The 23,402-nt window shown below is 40.8% G+C and overlaps 1 long non-coding RNA gene across 1 annotated transcript; it reads right to left on the reverse strand.

The window, feature by feature from the left end:
* Window positions 1-11,510: 11,510 nt before the first annotated feature.
* Window positions 11,511-12,344, reverse strand: LOC138236035 (uncharacterized). The gene is made up of 3 exons (XR_011188436.1): window positions 12,281-12,344; window positions 11,774-11,870; window positions 11,511-11,545 (listed from the first exon to the last, which is right to left on the reverse strand). It is a non-coding gene; the product is annotated as an uncharacterized lncRNA (long non-coding RNA).
* Window positions 12,345-23,402: the final 11,058 nt, after the last annotated feature.

The raw sequence follows: 23,402 nt of genomic DNA on the forward strand, positions 1-23,402 counted from the left end.
TACGTTTACAGAAGCAAATATTATTCAGTGCTTTTTCTTCACTCCTTTAATCAAACCCACATTTCTATAAGGAGGGCCATTGTGAAACTCCCCAAAGTGAGCTGAATTAATCTTTTATTCTTCACACCTGCGAAGTCATTCCTTCATTGTGTAATATGAAGGCCTTTCATTATTCACGTATACTACAACATCTGAAAATAATGGGTCTTGAAATAGTTGAATGAAAGAAAATCCTGAATAACTCCTCCAAATGCGTGTTACACTTTCATCAAGTACACACACTTTGAATGTGATGAACTATAAAAAGTTATTTTAACCATACCCAATGGAGCTCGGGAGTGCGATTGCATACACAATCATGTTTTCAGTGTTTGGACATCAGCCGTACATCAGAACTATCGTTTCACTAACACAGCTCCGTGTTGAGTGACTTCCCTCCAAAAACACAAAGTCACTTTCCCTTAGCAATTATTGCATGGACTTAGATTATCTGCCTTCTGCATCAAGCCCTGTATGAAATACTGTACAAAGCCAAGCTTTGGGATAGTGCTTTGTTTGGATCCTTGTCTTTATCCTTTTGGATCCCAGGCTGCTCATTTGCAAATGAGTTTTGACATTCACGAGGAATGACAGCATCTGAAAGCTTGGGAGAAATTAGAATTGTTTATTGTGATGTGGAGATTTGGCGTAACCCGCTTGGCTGAGGGCCATCCTCCCCGCCGTTGGACAGGGAGGATAGGACCCCCCAAAAGAACCAAGCGGGACCCCCAGTAACCAGTGCAGAAAAAACAAAAACAAAATATTATTGGGCGAATTCGGCTGAGGAGAGAAAGTGCCTGCTTGAGGATACCGGGGTTAGTTTTGATGTATGCATGGTAAGCCTCGGAGGATCGACGGCCGAGTTGCTTGATGAGATACTGGGGTATGCCTTGGCGAGCGCATCCGGAGGATGCGGCCCCTGATCTAAAGGAGTGCCCGGAGAATTGTTTAGGAGGGTATCATGATACGGCCCTTCTCATTTGCGAACAGAGGGACAGTAGGGTAAGCTCCGGCAGAGGTGCGAAGATGTGCGTAATGGGATAGAGGCTCATAAGGGCTTATGTAGGAACAGAGTTTGAAATAATAGATGAGAGTGGCGGATCCGAGTTGGTTGGTTTTGCTTTTGAGATAGAAGGTCAGTGTCTTGGAAGATAAGATGGAGATGTTGGATAAGCAGGGTTGAGAAGAAGGATCGAAGGATGTGGAATGAGCGGTAATTTTGGAGCACCTTAGGGAGATAAAGAAGGCTAACAAGAATAAAGATTCAAGAGGGCGGTTGGCCCAGGGTGAGTGGTAACCTGACCTGACAACGTAGATGCGTAGGTTCGGAAGTGGTTTTTCAAGCCACCGAAAGCCTTTAAGGAGAGTAATTTGAGGGTAGATAAGGGATGGACAGATCGTGCCGAAAAGGAGTGGATGCCGCACAGGTATACTTTGGTGGTGGATGCTCGTACCTTGAGTGAGTTTCTACGATAGCAAACGAAGGATGATACGGTGAGAATATTGAAAGAACGGAATTTTATGTTCACGGAGAGGTGGAAGGATTGGAAGCCATTCCAGGCAGTGCAGTAAGAATTGAGAGTTCGAGGGGCGATCCCTAAGGGGATAGTTTGCTGGGCCAGCTGGAGATAGTGATGGAAAGGATGATTCAGAGGAATGCGAGTTCCGAATAGGGAGGTACTGTGCAGGGGTTCGGTCTTGCATCTGGTGCCGAGTTCCTGAATTGAAAGCGAGAGAGAGAGCTATCTTATTAAGGTGACCTGGAATGTGAGCAGCTGCGCAGATGAATTGATGTGAGAGAAATCCATTTAAAGCGGCAGAGGAATTTCGTGATGGATTGGGATGAAGACTTTCCTTTGTTGATTATATGAACTACTGCATGGATGGCCAAATGGATGAGGATGTTTTTTTTTTTGTTTCCATTGAAGCAGGGGCGGAGGCTGCGTTAGGGACTGAGGAGGCTGCCGAGTCGTCTTGGATGCCAGGGGGTGGGGGAGGGTAAGGGCTGGCTGGCTGAGCTGGGGGTCGTTTACTAGCTGGCCTTCGGGCCATGGAGACAGCAGCAGGGGCCGAAAGAAAAGAAACCGGGGCCGAAGGCACCAAGCTGGCGGAGCGTGAGCCGTGTTGGACGCCGGAGGTAGAGACAGAGGAGAGTGCAGAAATTAGATTAAGCGGAGAGAGGGGTGGGGGGGGGAGGGGTGTGAGCCTGGGGCCTTAGACTCGGCAGTGAGGAGATTAGGGCAGGAGGCTCGGTGGAAGAGGCTAGGTGCAGTTGTTCAGCAGAGGAATGGATTGCTTGGGGGAACAGACAGAAACGGATATATCAGGACAAGACAAGACAGAAGATGTGACAGGCAGAGGCGCGAGCGGCCTTGCGGTCCTCACGTTGGGATGAGAGGCGGCGGCGCGGATGATGTCATCAGAGGGCGCCGGGGGAAGCTGGGGAGTTGATGTTTCCTTGTGTAGACTGCGGTTAAGTACAGGGAAAAAATAGTTTTTTTTTTGGGAAGCGTTTCTTTTAAAATGGATGCCATGTTTTCGAAGTATCCTCTGGAGGCTTGCTACGGTCCGGTTGGAAGTCGCGAGATATGATCCAGGAGAAGGGGGAGCCGATGTGCGTGAAGCGCGGCGGCAGGGACATCCTCGAGAGAAGCGGGGGTTATTTGGAGATTTTGCCGTGGAGGAGCGGGAAGGCTGGGTTTGTAATGAGAGAGGGACTACGACGGCGGAACGCAGTCTTTGGCGAGGAGTTAGATCTTGTGAGGACTGGCTGGGAGATGAGCAGCGCTGATGTGGCACGGCGGCTGAAGGAGGCGATGAGACGGAGGTGAGGGGAGCTGTGGGGGGTGGACTGGACGAGAAGAGTAGGAGAGTCTCCTGCGCTGCAGAAAAGGTCTTCATCGGAGCCGCGGATTTGTAGATCCGTGAGAAGGGAGCACAGATTCGAGCTAGGTGAAAACAAACCATGCAGAAAACGAACGAGGAAGAGGAGAGGGTGACGTTTGATATTTATGGAGACCGGTTGCTTACGTCAGGATTAGTGAGAATTGCAGCAGCTCTGTCGAATGAGCGCGGCTGCCTTCATTCCTCCCGAACTTTCATTAAAAACTCCATTTAATTATAGTGACTATAGCAATGAGGTGGCACTGTGGTTCACAGAGCTGGGGTCCTGGGTTCAATTCCTGGGGTGCATTCTGGATGGAATTGTATGTTCTCCCTTCATTTGTGTGGATTTCTTCCAGGTGCTCCAGTTTCTTCCCACAGTCCAAAGACATACAGTACTAGTAGGTTAAGGTGGAACTACAGTCCCAATTTTGCAGACACAAAATTATTTAATTTCAGTCACAAAATAAAATCATTGACATTATAGAAAAACTTTACAAACTCAAAATTGAGCACAAAATCATGAACTTTGTGAAAGTATTGTAAGTTACGCCATGTTATAACAAATTCGCATTCAAGTTCCACACAAATTGCAATGTGATGCAGCCTTTCCTGCTCACTAATCACTGTAATGACTAATGCAATGTGATGTAGGAGAGAAAAGGTATAGGTTATGCAGCAAACATTTCACTGCAAAAAACGTTCCATTCCAAGGTTCTTTATGCAGAGTTAACAATGTAATATTATTTATTGGCAAAAACGTAAAAAAGTTGAGAGTAATATTTCCATTGGATTAAACGAGATGTTCACAAGCCTGCTCCTTTACAATGTCATAGGGCCACATCAGATTACAGGAAGTTTTGCTGCCTCGTTCTGAATCGCAGAAAATGATAATTCTTTAACCTTGAAATGTAGTCTATTTGGTGATGTAAATTGGAGGTTTTACAAGTTATTGTGTGTTCCCCTTTAATTGGCTTCTGGGAAAACTGGCCTCAACACTGTATTGGATAAGGCACTTAGAAAACAGATTCATGCGTGGACCACAGCAATGTCCCTTTACTGAGAGCCAGCAATCAACGGATGTGTCTGATCGTGAATGGTTGCATTTTAAGCTGTGCATGAGGCAGGACCCGGAGGCTGCCTGGAGTGTAAGAGCTGCAGATAATATTGAGTCACATTAATCCCAACATATTTCAAATATTATGAAAATTAAATAAATTAATTCAAATAACTTTCATTAAAAAAATCAATCACTCTTTACCTTGCTTTTTCAGTTGTTTTTAAGGAAAATTGATGCCGAGATTGTGTGAATACTACTTTTTGATGGTTCCAAGGCCAATGTGACCTGTTCTATTGCCTGCTAATTGTACGTTCCAGGTTGAACAATTATTTTTAGGAGGTCAAGGTGTATGAATGATAAGAACAGCTTGAAATTTATTTTCACGGTCGACATATTTTTGCAAGGGAAAAAAACTGAAATAACCACAGTTACACAAACACCAGTCCACCAAAAAAAAAATCATTTTATTAAAACAAGGTAACTTTTTTTTGTATCATCATACGGATGAACTGTGCTAAATATATTTCTAAAAAGAAAAAGCAGGACGTGAGTCGTGAGCCAAGATCATGACTCTTTTACTCTTCTTCACATCAGTTTTCATCTGCGAGGAGGAGGAGGAGGAGGGCAGCTCCTGATGTACTGACACTTGGGGATGTGCCTCTGTGCCGGCCTGCGGGCAAAGCGCCGGCCGCAGTGAGGGCAGGGCACGTAGTCGGGGTTTGGATTCGCGGGGGGCTGGGGCAGGTTCACAACCTTCCCTCCTTGCGTGATCACCTGCTGCACCTCCCTGGCCTTTTTGATGCTCCGAATGAAATCCTCGTGCTACTGCCTCCAGTTGTTCTTTCTCAGCTGGGAACAGGAAATGAAACCAATAAAACAGCTTCCAGAAAAAGTCCAGACTAGCACTGCGTACACAGTCTGGTCACAAACCATTCACAAGGCAAGAATATATCAATACAGTAATAACTTAGCTTTCTGGGCCTACCTTTCATGTCATTGGGTAGAGAGTACAATTTAGTTATGGTTTTGTTTCCTGTGAGTGCTATTTGCTTGATATCTCATGTAGATTTTTACAACAGAATTCAGAAGTCACTAAGACCCATTTATTCTGTCTGGCAAATGTGCCTTTGCGGCAGTTTTTCAGAAGAGTACTTCATAAAACACTTATTTATTGTTTACATTGATTTATAAGCTGAGTCTGACTCTAGGAGAAAACAAGGGAAGCTTGGAAAGAGTTTAAGGATAGCCCTTACTACGATTGGCGGTTTAACCTTCTTCTTATGGATGTATGTCTCCAGTTCTGTTCCCTTGGCCCTGTGCTTGAAAGAGTCAAAAACCTTCCTCTTTGAATTCTGAAGCTTCTTGCAGATCTTGCTGTGTTTCTCCAACCTCTCTACAGCAAACTTCCTGTGACACAGTTCACAGGGCACAAACTGAGGGTTTCCACTCTGGCTATTCTCATATGGAAATTGCTCAGCGGTAGGGCACATCAGACTTGTAGGGGACAAATATCTGTTTTCCACTGACAGAGTTTGTTCATCCAGACATGCGGTGTTATTTCTGAAGTGGGCCTGCGCGGCCTGTGCCGCTGACACGTCGCTTTCAGGGAGCCTTGCTTTCTTGAGATACTTTGTCCTTCCACAGGGGACGTCTTCTAGCCCACGGCTGCAAGGGCTCACTTGACGTCTCTCCTAATGGGAAAGCGCAGAGGGAAAGTGCGATTCTACGCATCCGCCATCTTCCATTGGAGAAGCATAATCAAGGTTGTCTCCTCTGAAAGGAAGGGCTTTCCTTGGAGTGAAGGCTTTTTGCTTCTCCATTCTGCAGGTCAGAAGAGGCACGGCCTTAGAGCGGTGGTTGGCCCACAGTCCTCTGGGGCGAAGCTCGCTCTGCCTCGCCTGGAGTGTCTTCCTTCGGGTCAGGAGTCCTCTATTTTCCCTTCCGGCCACCTGTCTGGAGTCTTCCATCTCTCTCTGAACCATCCTCAGCTCCTCCTGAGCTCTGAAGAGCTTCGCCTGCATCATGGCCTCCTTCTGGCGAATCTCGTCCTTCATCATGGCCTCCTTCCGGCGCATCTCATCCTGCAGGCTGGCCTCCCTCCGGCGATGCTCCTCCTTCAGCGCGGCCTCTGCCTCGGCCACTTTTCGTAGCTCCTCTTGCAACTGAAAGTGCTCCTTCCCATTGGCATGATAAGGGCATTGCCCTGGAGGGGTCGCCACCATGGGGAGGACAGTCCTGTCCTTAGGTTTGCGTACTCTTGAGCCCCTCTCGCAGGGCCTCTCATGACCATCCTGAGGTGGGGTGGGGGCAAACAAGGAATCACTGTGTGCTTCCGGGCGGTCCACAGCCCGAACCTCACCAGGGCTGGAGACTTTCCTGTTACCCATAGGCTTCAGGGGGTAAGACCGATTATACCCCACAATGTTCTTCTCGGGGCTCTGTTAGGCTTGGAAGCGATAGCTATTCCCCGTCTTCTTCTCTGCAGCGTATTTGACATATTGGAAAGATTTTCTCATCTTCTGTAGAGCTGCCTACTGCCGCCGAATGTACATGACGATCATTTTTTTTCTCCTTTTCCAGCATCAGTTTCTCTTGGAAGGTGTCCTTCAGAAGCTGTATCTTGGGAGGCGGGCAGTACGTGGAGATCAGATCCTGTCGCCTTAAGGGCGCGGGTCGATTCGAGTCTGTGTCCTTCAGGGAGGGGGACAGAGCACCAGGCTTAGGACTGGGCTCCATTGGCAAATGAGATATGAGCTTTGTTTCCCAGGTATCTGGAAAAGGCAAAAATGGCAAATAAATTATATGCTGCACAGTCTAGTATGGTCTAATAGAAAAGAATAAAAAAAACAATTCAGGAAATACACAACTTTTTCATATTAAACCTAATGGTGTTGAATGCTGCATGCTGACTCAGTAGGAGACAGATCCTAAACATAAACATTATAATAAACATTTGTTTCCCAAATAACATTCTCAATGTTCAGAATGCTTAAAGTCATGAGCTTTTTTAAAAATGTTTAACTGAAACCTGGAAATGTACTATTTCATTTCAAAGCTTGTATTATATCTATGATATAAATGTTTATTATATAAAATTAACCCATTATGCAACAGGGGTTTGAGCAAAAGTCACTGTGAATAAGGGAATTTATCAATATTATTTAGCCGTTTCACTACATTATAGATAGCTGAAGGATTATGATACAGTATATCGATTTCGCTACAAATTGACAAGAATATTTGATGACACTTACCAAACAAGTTTTAAACAGCGGAGAAATAGTTCAGCACGACGATAGCAATGCAATGTTTGACTGCATCTCCCTATGTGATATATCTGTATTTGGGTATATACAGATCACGTAATTCAGGGAGCAATGTTACGTCAGGTCACCAACCATTATTTCGACGCTCATATGTCATAGAGCTCCTTAGGATGTTTGTATAATCTTTATCCAAATTTTCATATGGCCGCAGTTACGGCGTTTATTTTACAGTTAATGTAACAGGGTGTCATTATATTTTTCTGTCTTTATGGTGGCAGACCACTTAACTAAATCTGAGTAGGCGGTTTCTACAAATGGGTCAGATAAAATATTAAATATACAGTAAAAGCTCACACCTATTCATACCCTTTATGTACTGTATATCTACAATTACGTATACTGTATAATACGATAACTACCATTACAAAATGTCTCCCTTTTGATTTGAAGTGGTTCTTTTAAATAAGTAAATTGCAATCACTTAGCCTACATCTGAGCTCCTATTTCATCGCGATGACGGACTGAGACTCCAGTCGGATTTGTGAGAAGGGGTGTGCCTGTTTTAAAACCGATTCATACGTCTTAAACACATGGACGTAGATAGCACAGTATGTGTTATATAATTTATCTTTTTATTTTATTTAAATTTAAGTATCACATACACATTTTCAAAGTAACTGTACCCCTTTTAATTATGATCCCCATCGCTCACAGCTCCGAAGGTGAGACGAGGGCTACTTCAGATGGGATTTCCAATATATCTCTCTTAGCTTGTATACCGGTGGAAAGGAGAGGGCTCTTAAAATGTGTTGATAGTAAGATTGGGATGTATTTGCAGTCTAGATATAGATTTTTTAATGTTCGGAGCCGCCACAGATTCATTTTCTTACGACTGCTTTTCTGGATGACAATGACAATGCAAACAATGGTGTTAAGGCGAGGCTGTGCCTTAAGGCTCCTCTGCTTACAATGTTCAGCGCGTAAATCGCAAACTAGCGCCTTCCCTTACGATGAAAATGCAGAAAATAAGACCACGAGATTTAAACCTACGGCTTACAAATTTACACGTAAACACTAAAACCGTATCTTTAGCAAAACTGGCGAAACAATGTGTTTTATCATTGAAAAAGTACTGGAAAATAATTAAAGGTTATCACGATAAACAGAGGTTACTGATCTACTACTGTACGCTGTGACCAAAAATGAGAGTCCCCCGATCCTCTCAGCCTTCATGCTTTGGTCTGGGCCTGGCCGTTTTTTTTAAGATAATGGGGTCAAGTTAAGAAATTATGCAAGTTTCTAATCAAATCCAAGGACGCCTCGATCTCCTAAACATCTTTAGAAGGCCGACGGACCACACTGCACGGTCCGGGTCCGGGCCCTGACCCGGTTCTGGATAATGCCAGCTTAAAGTGAAAAGTTCTACTGTACATATTATGTTTCTTATTATGGTATATATGTATAATATGGCACGACCGCTTCACGAAGCTAGAAAGAAAGTTATCCGCCATTTTTATTTTACCTGCAATTGAATTTGCCATTAAAATCATTATTAATACTGCAGCTGCTAAATTACTTACCTAAAAGCGTTCAGATACAAAAGCACTTGAGCTGTAATGTTTGTATACTGTTGGCCCGATGACCTACTTCGTGTGTGGTCTGACGCAGTGGTGGCAGCTGTGTGATGCAGTGGTGGCTGGGCATGGTGAGGTGCGCTGGTAGATGTGTGACGCAGCTGTGGCAGGGTTCAGTGAGGTGCGCTGGCAGCTGTGTGACGCAGTTGTGGTCTTGTACGGTGAGGTGCGCTGGCGGCTGTGTGGTGTGACGCAGTGGTGGCCTGGCACAGTGAGGTGCGCTGGCAGCTGTGTGGTGTGACGCATTGGTGGCCGGGTACTTTGAGGTGCGCTGGCAGCTGTGTGGTGTGACGCAGTGGTGGCCTGGTACGGTGAGGTGCGCTGGCAGTTGTGTGATGCAGTGGTGGCCGGGCACAGTGAGGTGCTCTCGCAGCTGTGTGGTGTGACGCAGTGGTGTTCATCAGGCACAAGTTCATCAGTGAAAAGACCACTGGCATTTTTCCTTCCCCCTACATTCTCAGAGCAGAATCGAATTTAATATTAGCATAATTTATTACAGTGCTAAGTTTAATATTATTTATTACTAATAGTTTATGCTAACACCTAACTTTTTTAACGCGAGAAGTACTAATGAAAGTACCTACTGTACTGTACTTAAGTACTACCATAAGAAGTACTGCTGTATGCAAAAAAAATAAAGGAGTGGTGAAACAGCCCTACTCATACAGTATCAGTATCAAAAGACATTGTATCAGTATCAGTTCTTGCTTTGTGCTGGGTTTAGCAGTTTTCCAAACATAGTCTTTCAGCGAATGCCATACCATCTCTATTGGATTTAAATCTTGAGATTCGGCTGGAGTTTTCACCCAGTTCACTCGTTCTTCTGTAAGCCTCGCCCTTGCTGCTTTGTGTTTCGGATCGTTGTCTTGAAAGAGACGGTGCCTTGATCCAATGTGCTCCCTGATATATGGGGCGGCATGCTGTGTGACCACGACTTCCTCGAAGAATTCCCGATCCATAATTCCTTCGAAATAAAATTGTTTTTCAAGCAATGTAATGCAAGGTACTTTCTAACGTTGGGCAATGTGTTTTTTCTCGAAATTTTGTTTCGAGAGACTAGATAAGTAATTCAAGTGTTTATGATATGTCGCTGTTGTGAATGTCTGTGGAGTGTATCTTATTAGCCTGTCCTGACTGGTGGAGCTCATCCAGCTGTGTCTGGATATCTTGGTCAAATATTCGGGTAGTATGTTTTGTCTGTTTAGGGTTCTGTAGCATTCCACACGGCTGGGCAGCTTGTTCCCCCCTCCCTCCCCTCTCTGTGTACAGTAGAGCCTCCTGTCCTGGCTGGTAGAGCTCATCCGGCTGTGTCTGGCTAATATTAAAGCCAGTACTTTAATATTGTTTTCTGTATGTTTATCAATAGTGGGTACTGCCCTAATTCGGTCCTGCACCCGTTGTTAGGTGTTTTTTAGGTGTTGTTAGGGCTTCTACCAAATATGAACACATGGCTTTAAAATGTATACAATTCTAATATTTCCTTTTTTCCCATTGAAAGTATAACATATGTGGTGTGAGAAAGAGGTCCTCATTTAAGTGCATAAAACTCAGGCACTGGCGCAACAAACTGAACAAAGTTCAAGGGGGTATACGCTTTCTGTAGACACTTTATTTCCTCTTTTTCCATACTTTAAGAAATGATTTGGGAAACCTGTGGGACACTGGAGGTCATTATACATGAGCCTCTTTATGCACCTTTTAAGACATTGAAACCTAGTTGCCTTGTTAAAAGGTCTAATATTACAGTAGGTGTGGTTTCTGTCTCCTAATTTCTGAGAATGATCAAATTGGGGAATAAGTTGTAGGGAATACCACTCTTGCACTTCTAAGAAAAGACTATCTCAAATGAAACTCGCTATAGAAAGACATCTTGTTGAAAAATTCTTTATTTTTTGTAATTGCTAAAGAAAAAACATTCATCAAGTCCTTCACAAATGTTTTGTTTGTGACTTTCTCTGTCGTTCCCTCAACTGAACTATGTGTTATGTCTTGTAAACGTAATCAAACATTTCACTTAGGTGTGTGGGTTAACACAAACCCATATTGTATGAAACATTCAGTTTTTCATTCACGTTTTTTCTAACAATTGCATCCATGCTAGGACTACAGTAAACAACACTTTTTACGAAAGTAAATGAAATTGTTCATTAAACAAGACACATTGTTTTAAATGTATGCAATACGACGACACTAAAACAACACTGAAACTTTTCATTGAAATACTGGACGAGATTGTGCATATTCAATGGATTTCTCCTGGTGCTTTTTTTCATCAGTCTTTTCATATTCTTGTTCTCTACTCAGGTGTCTCCTGTTCCTTTGGTGATGTCTGCTGTACACACATGGCATCATACTCTTGAGCAAAGTGTGATACCACCGTTTGTTCTTCTCCTAAAATAAAGATGAACATTGACAAAAGTCAGAAGCACTCTTTTCTTTGACAGACGAACAAACAATGCAAGAATAACCATACTCTCTGTTCCTTACTCATTTCTACCTACCTGTTTGACCACTTTGTCTGCTTCAGTCAAGACAGGGTGCTGGGGCTGACTCTGAGCAATCTGAGAAGAGCTCTCTGTAATCTTCTCCCCTACATTGGCTACATTGTGCTGTGTTTGAAATCCAGGGATCGCCTCCGGTAAGTTCCTCGGTCCTTTTTGGGACTTGAAAGGGTAGAATCATTTTGTGACTACATTTCATTGTCATGCACTGATATGTTCTGGTTTGTGTTCGATTACTGCAGGCGTTCAAGTACTTTCTTTTTGTTCTAGATTGGCAGTGTTTGAGATGGTAGGAACTTGTCATATTCTCAACTTATTTTCTCTATGAGACTCTGAATGCTCTGTAAAATACTATTTTAGCAATTCTTAGAAATCTGAAAGCAGTGTTACCTGTATCATTTTTTGTCTTGGTAGTAGTATTGCAGCTCCAACATCAGCACTTAAATAATGGTTTGTGATGTTACTTGTCCTTGGAGTTAGTATACTCCTGAGAAGTCAAGAGAAATCTTACGTAAGCATTAATTATGTTTCACTTTTGAAAGCAAAGTACGTGTCAAGTACTTTGAAGGCATTTGTTGATACTTTTAAGCACTTTCGTTGATTATTATTATCCTTCAATTAGTTATTACAAGTCCAACATTCTTACATGATCTCACTCCATATTCAGAATGTGGGAATACAGTTATTTTAAGGAAATGCCACTGAATAGATAGTAGCTGCACTCTACAAAGATGAATTTGCTAATTAATCAGTCAGGGACACAGCTTATACTTCAGTAGTCTTAGATCATGTAATGATGATTATTGTACTTTATAACTAGCAAAATCCCCATATCCTGTTCATTGCCCCTTTTTCAGTCATGTGGATTGACTTATGCCTGAGGTGGTTAATTCTCACCTTGACATCTCATAGAACAACTGAATCTCTACCAAGGGTGAATGTGTCCTTCCTCTTAATGTCTAAAAGAAAAGGTTAAAATTCACTGAAGCAAAATGCAACAACCCAAAATGTTGGGGAGGTCGTTTCCACAGTTATTTCATATGACAGTGCTTGGAGTGAAACTACATGACCATGGTGAAGAAGTAAAAACACTTTACCTTGTTAATCCTGACTGATGTCCTTATGCGTGTTTTGCACAGTTGAGCGTTTTGTGTCTTGTCGTCTGTGTAGGCAACAGCCCTCTTCCCTGGGATAGAACTAGATGATATTTAGACACGTTAATTTGACTTCTCCATTGCTCGCATTGATGTGGATATGATTATAATGCTCTGTTTTGTGGGCTTCCCAAGAAAACAATAAATCCCTTACTACTTGTTCGAAATGCAGTAGCACAGATCCTAACAAATACAAGAAAGAGAATATCATTCCTGTTTTGAAAAAACTTCACTGGTCACCTGTATTATCTAGGATAAATTTGAAAGTTCTTTTACTTGTTTTTAAAGCTTTAAGCGACCTAGCACGTCTGTACCTTACTGAATGTCTGTCTTCATATGTTCCTATACGTGACCTGAGATCTGCACATACTGGCCTACTGCAAATACCACATGTGAAATGCAGAAAGAGTGGAGAGGCTGCTTTTCGTTTTTATGCTTCTAAATTATGAAACTCACTTCCACTTTTTATTAGGCAGTCAAGCTCGGTACATTGTTTTAAAAAACATTTGAAAATGTTGCTTTTAGTTAAAGTGGTTCTTTGTTCTTTCTATTTATGTTTCTTTTTTCAGTTCTCTTTAAGTGTTCTTATTTTATTACGACTTTCCTAATTTTTCTTTATTTAATTGACATGTATGTTGCTTTACTGTATTGCTGTATTTTCCTTTACAACTGAAAGTATATCTCTCAATTTTAATATTTTATTTTTACGCTTGCTTTTTAAAGCACCAAAGCACTATTTGTATGAAATGTGCTCTATAAATAAAGTTTATTATTATTATTTTTAATATTATTATTATACTTTGTTACATTTTTGGTTAGGACAAAGATTCTAGTAGAGGTGGCCTCTTTTACCCTGTTCCAAAAAATTGGAAAACTACCTTCAAAATGCACTGATAATGACCATCTACTGTCTCCTCTAACTGTGTATTGTCATCATGCATATCTTGTGTATTATTTATTGTAGTTGGTTCTGTCATTCTGTAAAGAAGCCACCTTTCAAAGCACTATATAAAATAATGTTTGTTATTATTATTTACATTTTTCATCGTAAAATCTGGCGAAGAGTCTTAAGAGAATATCAAAGAACACGTTGCTCTTACCTTTCCATTCCAAGAAATGCCCTCAGCTCGGATTGCAGAGATTGACCTCTCTGTCTCAAATTCTGAGAAACATAGACTCGATTGAAAAATGACCATTTCCTAAGATTCACATAACATCACCAGTCAACATTTGCCACTTGACATCAATAGAAACCATAGAGTACATGACATTTCCAATCAGTTTTCTTTCAAGGTACAATACCAATCGCCTTGCCAGAAGAGTTATACTGCGGTAGATAAATATTACAAATGTCAGATACACGCAGAGTTGTTTGGATTACTATGAAAAGATTGGCAAATATATTTATGTTCATTATATTTCTTGGAGTGACAGAGCTAAAGAGAAAACAATACTTACCTTTATCTCTGCAGACAGGATCGCAAGGGATTCCCTTATACTGGGTTCCTATGTAACAAATAATACATTATTCAAAAAACATGATATTTCTCTGTCCATTGGCAGCATGATTGTTTATCATTACAGTTTTAGTTAGCTTTAATTTTGTAAACCCCAAGTAAACATAGTTTGTGCCTTTCTCTGAACTTTTTGGCATTTCAATTCAGTTGTTTGTAAGCTTATTTTACAGTTGCTAGGTTGATGAAGTTCCTGAACTGTGCAGTATTTCTTTTGGGTTTGGTGTGAATCATATTCTAGCGGTTGGGGGAAAAAAGCACAGGTGCCATCCCACCATTAAACCCTGAAACTTACCTTAGCCGATTCTTCAACTAAACCAGACATGTTAACTAAGTGTTACAGTATGTTTCAAAGTGTGTATTTTAGCAAACACAACTGAAGTTCTGTTGTCTCCTTGGAGACACCTGGAACTGGTGTGATGCTGGTTATATGACATAATTCGTTCTAAATGTAAATGCAGGTATTGGCACAACATAGTAAATTGATGTAAAGTTATGGATCCATTTATGATTTTCACTCAGTTTGAAAGAGTTCCTGTCGTGTGGTTAAACTTTGTGTTACGGAGGGTTAACTGGGGTTCTGGCTACTAGTTAGGCTTGGTCATTCAGTCATCTGGTTCATGAAATAGGAAGCTAAGAGATCTGTGTTTTAGTTTTACTGTTTGTTTTTGTTCCATAGAATAAGAAATGTTTCATTAATATTAGTAATAGAGTAGCTGTTTCTCTAAACAGTGTGTGTCAGTTTGCACTGCAGGTGTGCCAGGTAGAGACCATTTAAGAACGAAAATATATGCTGTCATTTACTGCCGTGGCTAATTTCTGTTAACCTTGTCTCTCACTCACTTTGATGAGCAAAATGCTCATACATAAAGCATACATTTCTGATTGGTCAGAAGAAGCTTCTTAACATATAAGGTATAAAGAAAGTCAGAAAGTTAGGCACTTAGGTCAGCCTTAGGCAGTTAACCAAGACCATAATCCGATAAGAAGCTATTCCCTTTCATGTTGCTAAATCACATGTAGGATACATGAGTTACACCTCCACTTAAGAGACCTTAAAGAGACCTTGGCCAGCCAGGAGTGTGGAAAACCGTAAAACAGTTCTTGAGGACCTAATTGTTAACTCTTAACAGGCAAAGGTTCCTTCAGTCCTATGAGAAATATTTTAGAATTGAACTAAAGTGTGTTTCCGATACAGGAGCATATGTCTGTCAGGGCCTGTTGGAGAGGCCCTGCGTGAGAACCCCTGGCTGCAGTTCCACATCCCCCTGAAAGTAAATAGAGCCATAAGCATGGAGCTAAGGACACTGCTCCAGGACATGCTGGCTGTCGATCCTGACCAGCGACAAGAAGCCATCCAGCTGAAGAAGCAAGTCAGGCAAGCCATGGCACGAGAGAAAACATCTTTGTAGTGACTGATAGCAAGATGTCCGTGACCAAGGGCAATTCTTCTGAGTTAAGTCTGATTTCATTTTTATGTCCCGAAAGGCCACTGCCTTTGTGCTGTAGATTTCTGATTTAGACGGGCATTTCTATGGACAACTTTGACTTTTCTGTGGGTCCAATGAAAATATTTTTTTTTACTTATTCTTTGCTACAGTTTTCGAAAGTTTAAAGACATTCACTGAGTTGACGATAAAGGAAAAGTTTCATCTTTCACCTCTTCGAAGGTAGGCCGGTCAGAGGTACAATATATGTCTTCATGTCTTCATCCTCCATGTTTGTAACTACAGGTTTCACAGTGTTGAGCTAAGACACAAAAACACCTACAAGTGGCAGTTCCAAATGTATCAAATGTATAAACCTGGGCTGAAAAAGTGTGTACAGTATATACTCTGTGTAGGTCTGATAAAAGTATTCGAGTCAAAGTGTCATATGGATACAAATTCTTATGATTTTGTATTGTGTATTTTTTCTCTGTTCTGCTTTATTGAAAGAAATCAGATGCTCTTCCTGAAACTTACCTTAGCTGATTCTTCAGCTAAACCAGACAGACTTCTGAAATTCTCAAATATTATCAAATCTTGTTGGTGCAGAGGTGGTGGAGCCCATTACCAACAGACTCACAGCTGAAATTGCTGTGAAAAGGGCTTCTACCAAATATTAACATGTGGGTGAAAATGTATACAATTGTAATATTTCCTTTTTTCCCATTGAAAGTATAACATATGTGGTGTGAGAAAGAGGTCCTCATTTAATTGCATGAAACTCTGGCACTGGCGCAACAAACTGATCAAAGTTCAAGGGGGTATACGCTTTCTGTAGACACTTTATTTCCTCTTTTTCCATACTCTAAGAAATGATTTGGGAAACCTGTGGGACACTGGAGGTCATTATACATGAGCCTCTTTCTGCACCTTTTAAGCCATTGAAACCTAGTTGCCTTGTTACAAGGTCTAATATTACAGTAGGTGTGGTTTCCGTCTCCTAATTTCTGAGAATGATCAAATTGGGGAATAAATTGTAGGGAATACCACTCTTGCACTTCTAAGAAAAGACTATCTCAAATGAAACTCGCTATAGAAAGACATCTTGTTGAAAAATTCTTTATTTTTTGTCATTTCTAAAGAAAAAACATTCATCAAGTCCTTCACAAATGTTTTGTTTGTGACTTTCTCTGTTGTTCCCTTTCACACTCAACGGAACTATGTGTTATGTCTTGTAAACGTAATCAAACATTTCACTTAGGTGTGTGGGTTAACACAAACCCATATTGTATGAAACATTCAGTTTTTCATTCCCGTTTTTTCTAACAATTGCATCCATGCTAGGACTACAGTAAACAACACTTTTTACGAAAGTAAATGAAATTGTTCATTAAACAAGACACATTGTTTTAAATGTGTGCAATACGACGACACTAAAAACAACACTGAAACTTTTTATTGAATACTGTACGAGATTGTGCATATTCAATGGATTTCTCCTGGTGCTTTTTTTCATCAGTCTTTTCATATTCTTGTTCTCTACTCAGGTGTCTCCTGTTCCTGTGGTGATGTCTGCTGTACACACATGGCATCATACACTTGAGCAAAGTGTGATACCACCGTTTGTTCTTCTCCTAAAATAAAGATGAACATTGACAAAAGTCAGAAGCACTCTTTTCTTTGACAGACGAACAAACAATGCAAGAATAACCATACTCTCTGTTCCTTACTCATTTCTACCTACCTGTTTGACCACTTTGTCTGCTTCAGTCAGGACAGGGTGCTGGGGCTGACTCTGAGCAATCTGAGAAGAGCTCTCTGTGATCTTCTCCCCTACAGTGGCTACATTGTACTCTGTTTGAAATCCAGGTATCGCCTCCGGTAAGTTCCTCGGTCCTTTTTGGGACTTGAAAGGGTAGAATCATTTTGTGACTACATTTCATTGTCATGCACTGATATGTTCTGGTTTGTGTTCGATTACTGCAGGCGTTCAAGTACTTTCTTTTTGTTCTAGATTGGCAGTGTTTGAGATGGTAGGAACTTGTCATATTCTCAACTTATTTTCTCTATGAGACTCTGAATGCTCTGTAAAATACTATTTTAGCAATTCTTAGAAATCTGAAAGCAGTGTTACCTGTGTAGAGAAAACCGGTTCAGGGACGCCAAATAATGTAAGAAAAGTGGCTCTCTGAAGGCACCAGTTCTGTAGGGTTTGGGCATTTACTGAGACAATTATTAATTGTAGCAGTAAATCACAAAGTTGATTCTTTTGGTGGCTTTAGAATCCAACCATGCGATATAACTCAAACAACGCACACACACAGGTACTAATACACGAGGATACATTTATTAATACATAGAATATGCATATAAACCTAACAGATCTTATCGAGAGGGTTATCAGAATACAAAAGATATATATTCAATCAGTTACAAAGAGTTACACATCAAGAGGAAATACGTTCAGTATATCATTCATTAAGACCTTTTCGTAAAGTGAAATTGGTTACAACTTCTACTAGGCTGGGCAAACGATTTTTAAATTTTTTTAAAAAGAAATAAAAAATGAGATATAATGATGTGTTCCTGCTTAACTTAGACATTGCACGACTTTAAAACCTATAAAAATGGGTTACGAGAGTTAAAAACCACTTTTTATGCGCGAAAAATGGGTGATTTTTCTTCCTCGTGATCAGCTCAGAATCTCTGTGTACGCTGTAAGGTTTTTACTTCTTAATTAAACGTTTAAAATACACGAATTTCATAAAGACAACACACGTTTCGAAGAGAAAAAATCCCATTCTTTTCTCTTCCTGTTGTGTGAAACTCATCAGCAGGTCTTTTTTTCCCAATCAGAGGCTCTGAAAATAGCGTACCGCCCACTGCGCTCCGTCAGAGAGGGGCGCTGCACCGAGAGAGGGAGGAGGCGCTGAGCTCAGCAGTACAGAACGAACGTTCTACTGCCTGGAGCGCTTATGGCAACGATCGCGTCTGCATTTATAACTTAGTTTTTAAAATTAATCAAGCAATATGAAGCATCTCTTTTTACTTTTAAGTCACTTAATTATCATTAAGCACAGCTTTCTCACCACCTAGACTACTTTTTGATACCATCCTTAGACAAAGCAGAAACTTCTTGTTCTGTCTAATGACATTACAAGTGGAAAGATTACAGAATTTAATCGTCTTTAAATTTGTTACGTTATACATTTTAGAAACGTTTCATCCATACAAACACCACAAAACTATTCTCGATTGTATTTCTGAATGGTATGTTACACTTAGTTCACTGTTTTAATTACACCTAATTAAGAAAGTTAGGTGTTAGCATAAACTATTAGCAATCAATATTAAATTTAGCACTGTAATACGTTGTTGCACTTTCCCCCGCATCTTGTAAAAATATATTTTCATTGTTCAAATATACATTAAATCTGACTAATTAAATATAATTCAAAATATTTTGCTAACAATGTTAACTGTTTATAAATAATAAATTGTATTAACTAAAGAGTAGGATGGCACAGTTGTTAGTATGCTTTTTGTTTTGTTTCTTTTTCATAAATACAACAGTAGTACCTGATGTCTCAGCGCCTTTCAAAATTAAATTATGCATGCAAACCTGTGAACTAGAAAGATAACTAAGATATCCATCCATTTATAATGGTGGCAAAGTGGTTAGCATTGCTATCTTGGAGCACTGGGGTCCTAGATTCAATTCCTGCCATCCTGTGTGTGTGGGGTTTGCATGTTCTCTCTGGGTTACATGGTTTTTCTCCATATGTGTGATATGACTCCCTCTCGCACTCCAAAACATACTGGTAAGTTAATTGGTTTATGGGAAAACTGGCCCTGGTGTGTGTGTGTTTGTGTCTGTCTGTCCTGTGATGGACTGGCGCTATGTCCAGGGTGTATTCTGCCTTGTGTCCGTTGCTTACTGGGATAGGCTCCTAATCCTCTGTACTGGATAGAGATTAGAAATGGATGGAAGTAAAGGCACTGTGTGGATTGAACTATACACAGTGTTAGAAACCCACTATGAAATGGCAGCATCTCACTGAGAATAAAATATTTTATAGTGCTGGCTTAAGTAAACAGCCTTTCCACCTCTCTTGCACATCAGTATCCATACCTAGTTATTTAAACAAATTGCCTCTAATTATAAACATCTTAATATGCTGGCTCTGTGGATCCGCATCAGCGATGTTTGCCCATTCCTTCAATTCATGTGCATCCAACACACAGTTCAATGCTAGCAACTACACAAAATCTAAAATACAATCCTCATTTCAGTATCTATGTAAACATACAGTCTGTTAACTTCATCATCTTCATCAAAAGTATGCCTAACCCCATTAGGAAGTGTTCTTGTTATCAGTGTATTCCTCAGCTATCCCAAAATTATCTTCTTACCAACATCTCTAGTTTTTTATCCTGCAATAACTCAGCCAACACTTAAATCTCGAAAAGCTGCTTGTGTTCATTTCTTTAAATCACAATATCATGTGTAAATACTGTCCATATAATACTCTGCATTGTGGAATAATAGTTTATTTTAAAGGGAACTAGAGAAACTAAGAACTAGAGAAATCAAGAAGGGCTTTTTTTTCTAGAATTAATAAATGCACATCCTGTTCACTGGGGAAATTAAATCCACACTGAGCAATCTTCAATATGTTCAGAATATGACAGCGAGAATCCTATCAGGGATGCATTACACCTGTTTTCAAGTCCTTGCATTGGTTACCTATCAGGTTTCGAGTCAACTTCAAAATCCTCATCCTCATTCAGTACCTACAGTATATGGCTTATTATCTGTCTACTCCCCACCTTTGTCCGTCTGACTCTGGTCTTCTAGCTGTCCTCAAGAACATCTACATTCTGTGGGTGACAGGGTCTTCTCTAGCTGCACCCCAGAGCTCTCAATTTGTATTCCGAGTGATATCAGTCACGTACCCTGAGTGCATTTAAATCTAACCTCAGAACCTTTCTTTTCAGAAGACTTAGTGTCTGTATCTGCTTCATTTTCTAATTTTGGTAGCACCTCTAACTGCTTGTCTTTCTTATATGTATTTACTTTGTAATCTGTGGTCCTTTTATCTGTTTTTATATCTACTGTATTGCTTTGAGATGCCACTTTTAAAGGTGATATATAAAATAAAGTTTTTTATTATTGTTATAGAGAAACATGATCAGTTTTCCCTGGTCCAGATAAAAAGATCTAAAGCATACTAGTTTGTCACTCTTCTCATTCCCTTTGCTAAATAACTTTTCATACTAATCTGATCAATCTAACTGCCTGTTTTCTGTGCTTTCTCTATCCTGCTAGATTTGCAATTATTCTGAACATTTTCTTAACTCATTTCTAAATACCTTTTTTCACTGTTATCATCTTGCAGCAAAGCTGCGACAAAATATACACTTAGCACAGTTCATCCTGCTACCAACATTGAATAACAAAATCTTAAGATTTCTATATTTATGTCTTTATTTAGTGGTTTCATTAGTGACAAAGGCTAAACTTTCTTGGAAAAATGTCTTTTATGTGTTGCAGAAAAAACTGACTTGCTTTAACAAAGTATGTTTACAAATCCTTTCACCTGGCAATCTACCTGAATGCCCAACTATCTGAGAAGCCCTCCATGAAACCATGGTTGCTATTAATTCATTTAGGGCTTATTGACAGAATTGCTGTTTTTTATGCATGCTAATTTTCTGATTCCTCACTCTGTTTCATGTTTATAGATAAGACTTTATTGATCGTGAAGGGAAATTGATGTACATGATGAACATGTTTGCATGTTCTTTTGTAACATACACCTTTTTGTGATTTTTTTTGTATATCTAAGCAAGTGTTCCTGCATCCCTCTTCTGCACTTTAGTCATGGCTTTTTTTCTGTTTGCTTATTTCAAAGCAACACCTGCTCCATTTCTAAAACTTTTTACTCATGTGCATTTTTGTATTTTTTACACCTCTAGCACTTTAACATCCTGAATTTTCATTTGCCTTAATTTGTAGAATGAACTTGAGTTTTAGCCTAAAGAAGTTTTCATTATCTTTTGTTTCTTTTCCTACAACTGTTATTATTGATCACCGAATTATTGTTCTTAACATGACTTCATTCAGCCTTTCCTGAACGTCTATGACAGGCAGAGAGAGTGCTGTTTCTGGTGCGATCTTTTGCAGCTGACATTTCACTGTTTTAAACGAAAAGAAATTAGATTGCTCATAGATCACTTATCCTATATAAACACATGTTCGTTTTAGAGACCTTGATCGAAACTGATTTTAGATGTCAGAAAGGATTTCTTTTCTCTGTATTTCCTACATTGCTTTGTCGAGATTTTAACTTTATATTTAACTTTATATCTAGGCTCAGATTTCAACTATAAATCGTACAGTAATTAATAGCAGTAAATACTGATGTTTTGCGCCCTCTTACCACAAAAATATATATGTTTTGTAGCTGGGATGAACTTTATTTCATACGCGTAGCTACTGCGATTCGGACACGGACGGTTAAACATGGCGGCAAATCAGACACCCAGAGAGGGGGGGGGGGGGCGTCTTCTCGCCTCCATAACTAAATGCCAAATAGGAGTGGCTTAAGCGACATACACAGTCGTGTAACTGACAGTTTGAGGTAGCCTATCGTGTAAATTTCGCTTTGTTGCTGATAGGTTAAGCTTTCGAAACTCTGCCCCAAAGTCATGTGACTGATTTTTCGCCCTGTTTCGTTGGTTAAACGCAATGATCACAAGCACCACCATGGTAACTGGGATGTGTAGTTTTTAATTCCGTTTGAATTATAACTGTACGTACTGTCTTCGTATTTGGCCAGGGCTTTAAAGAGAGGGCGTGCCAAAAATTTTCGGTGCCGTCGTCTCCGCTTTAAAGGTACCCCCGTCGCGGAAGAATTCGATCTCGGGACGTTTGCCCAGCGTACTTCTACATTAGATACTCAAACAAGTACATAACTCTTAGGAATTAAATTGATATCAACTGGTTGGGATAACAATTGAATTCTCGAGCTGTAATGCATTGAAGTTGAATACTCATCCAATCTTTGGGGATTCAGATCTCCTGCGGGCACAAAGGAACAGTTGCAGGCTGTTGCTGTTCAATCCGCGCTCTCTGGCTCGGTGCCAGGCTGTGCTGTGCGGCTTGCGACGCTGCGCTGCTGATGCTCATTGTTGGCTTTAACTAGCAAAGTTTGTGCACAGGAGAAAAGATGACTGTGGGTCCCAGCAAGTCAGGAAGAGGACCGGTTCATTCCTGATGAAGAGCTAGTTCTGAATAGTGATTCAGCTGTCCACAGTTCCGACCTGTTCACGAGGCCTGCTGCTGGTTACTCTCTGGCAACCTCCACTCTAGACTCTTAGAACAAAGGAAAGTTCTGGCACTCGGACACACTGGCCGTTCCGTGGTTGTCCGGGCTGAGTCTCAGGATGGTAAGGAGGCGCGCTGCGAGAATGTCCTGCCCTTGGGATTCTCCTTTGAATTCCCTTTAGAATTGTTGAATCTGAATCTGAATCTTGTCTGAATCTGAATCTCTGTGCTGCCTGTGTTTACCTGGAGGAACTTCAGCTCATTGATTGGCTGAAGGTTCCATGGGCATCAGAGTCCCACGTGGGTTACTCGGCCCTACCAGTCCCTGATTGGTTGATCAAGGTGAGATATGAGTCACTTAGTCCTGACACTTAGTAATGCAGTCCAGATGTCCAACTGGCACTCCCTAGACAGATAGGCGCCAATGGGTGACCATTGATCATGATAGCCAGGCTTAGCTAAGTGCATCCCCCTTTGGGAGCTGTCCTTGGACCTTAAATCACCTTGCATGAATGGTTTCTCTGTGGCTGCACCACAGAGATGAACAGAGAAATGAGGCCTAATTTGGGAAAGCTCAGAAACACTTAATTCTGT

This window comes from Lepisosteus oculatus, unplaced genomic scaffold (assembly GCF_040954835.1).
Source record: "Lepisosteus oculatus isolate fLepOcu1 unplaced genomic scaffold, fLepOcu1.hap2 HAP2_SCAFFOLD_86, whole genome shotgun sequence".
Classification (NCBI taxonomy): domain Eukaryota; kingdom Metazoa; phylum Chordata; class Actinopteri; order Semionotiformes; family Lepisosteidae; genus Lepisosteus; species Lepisosteus oculatus.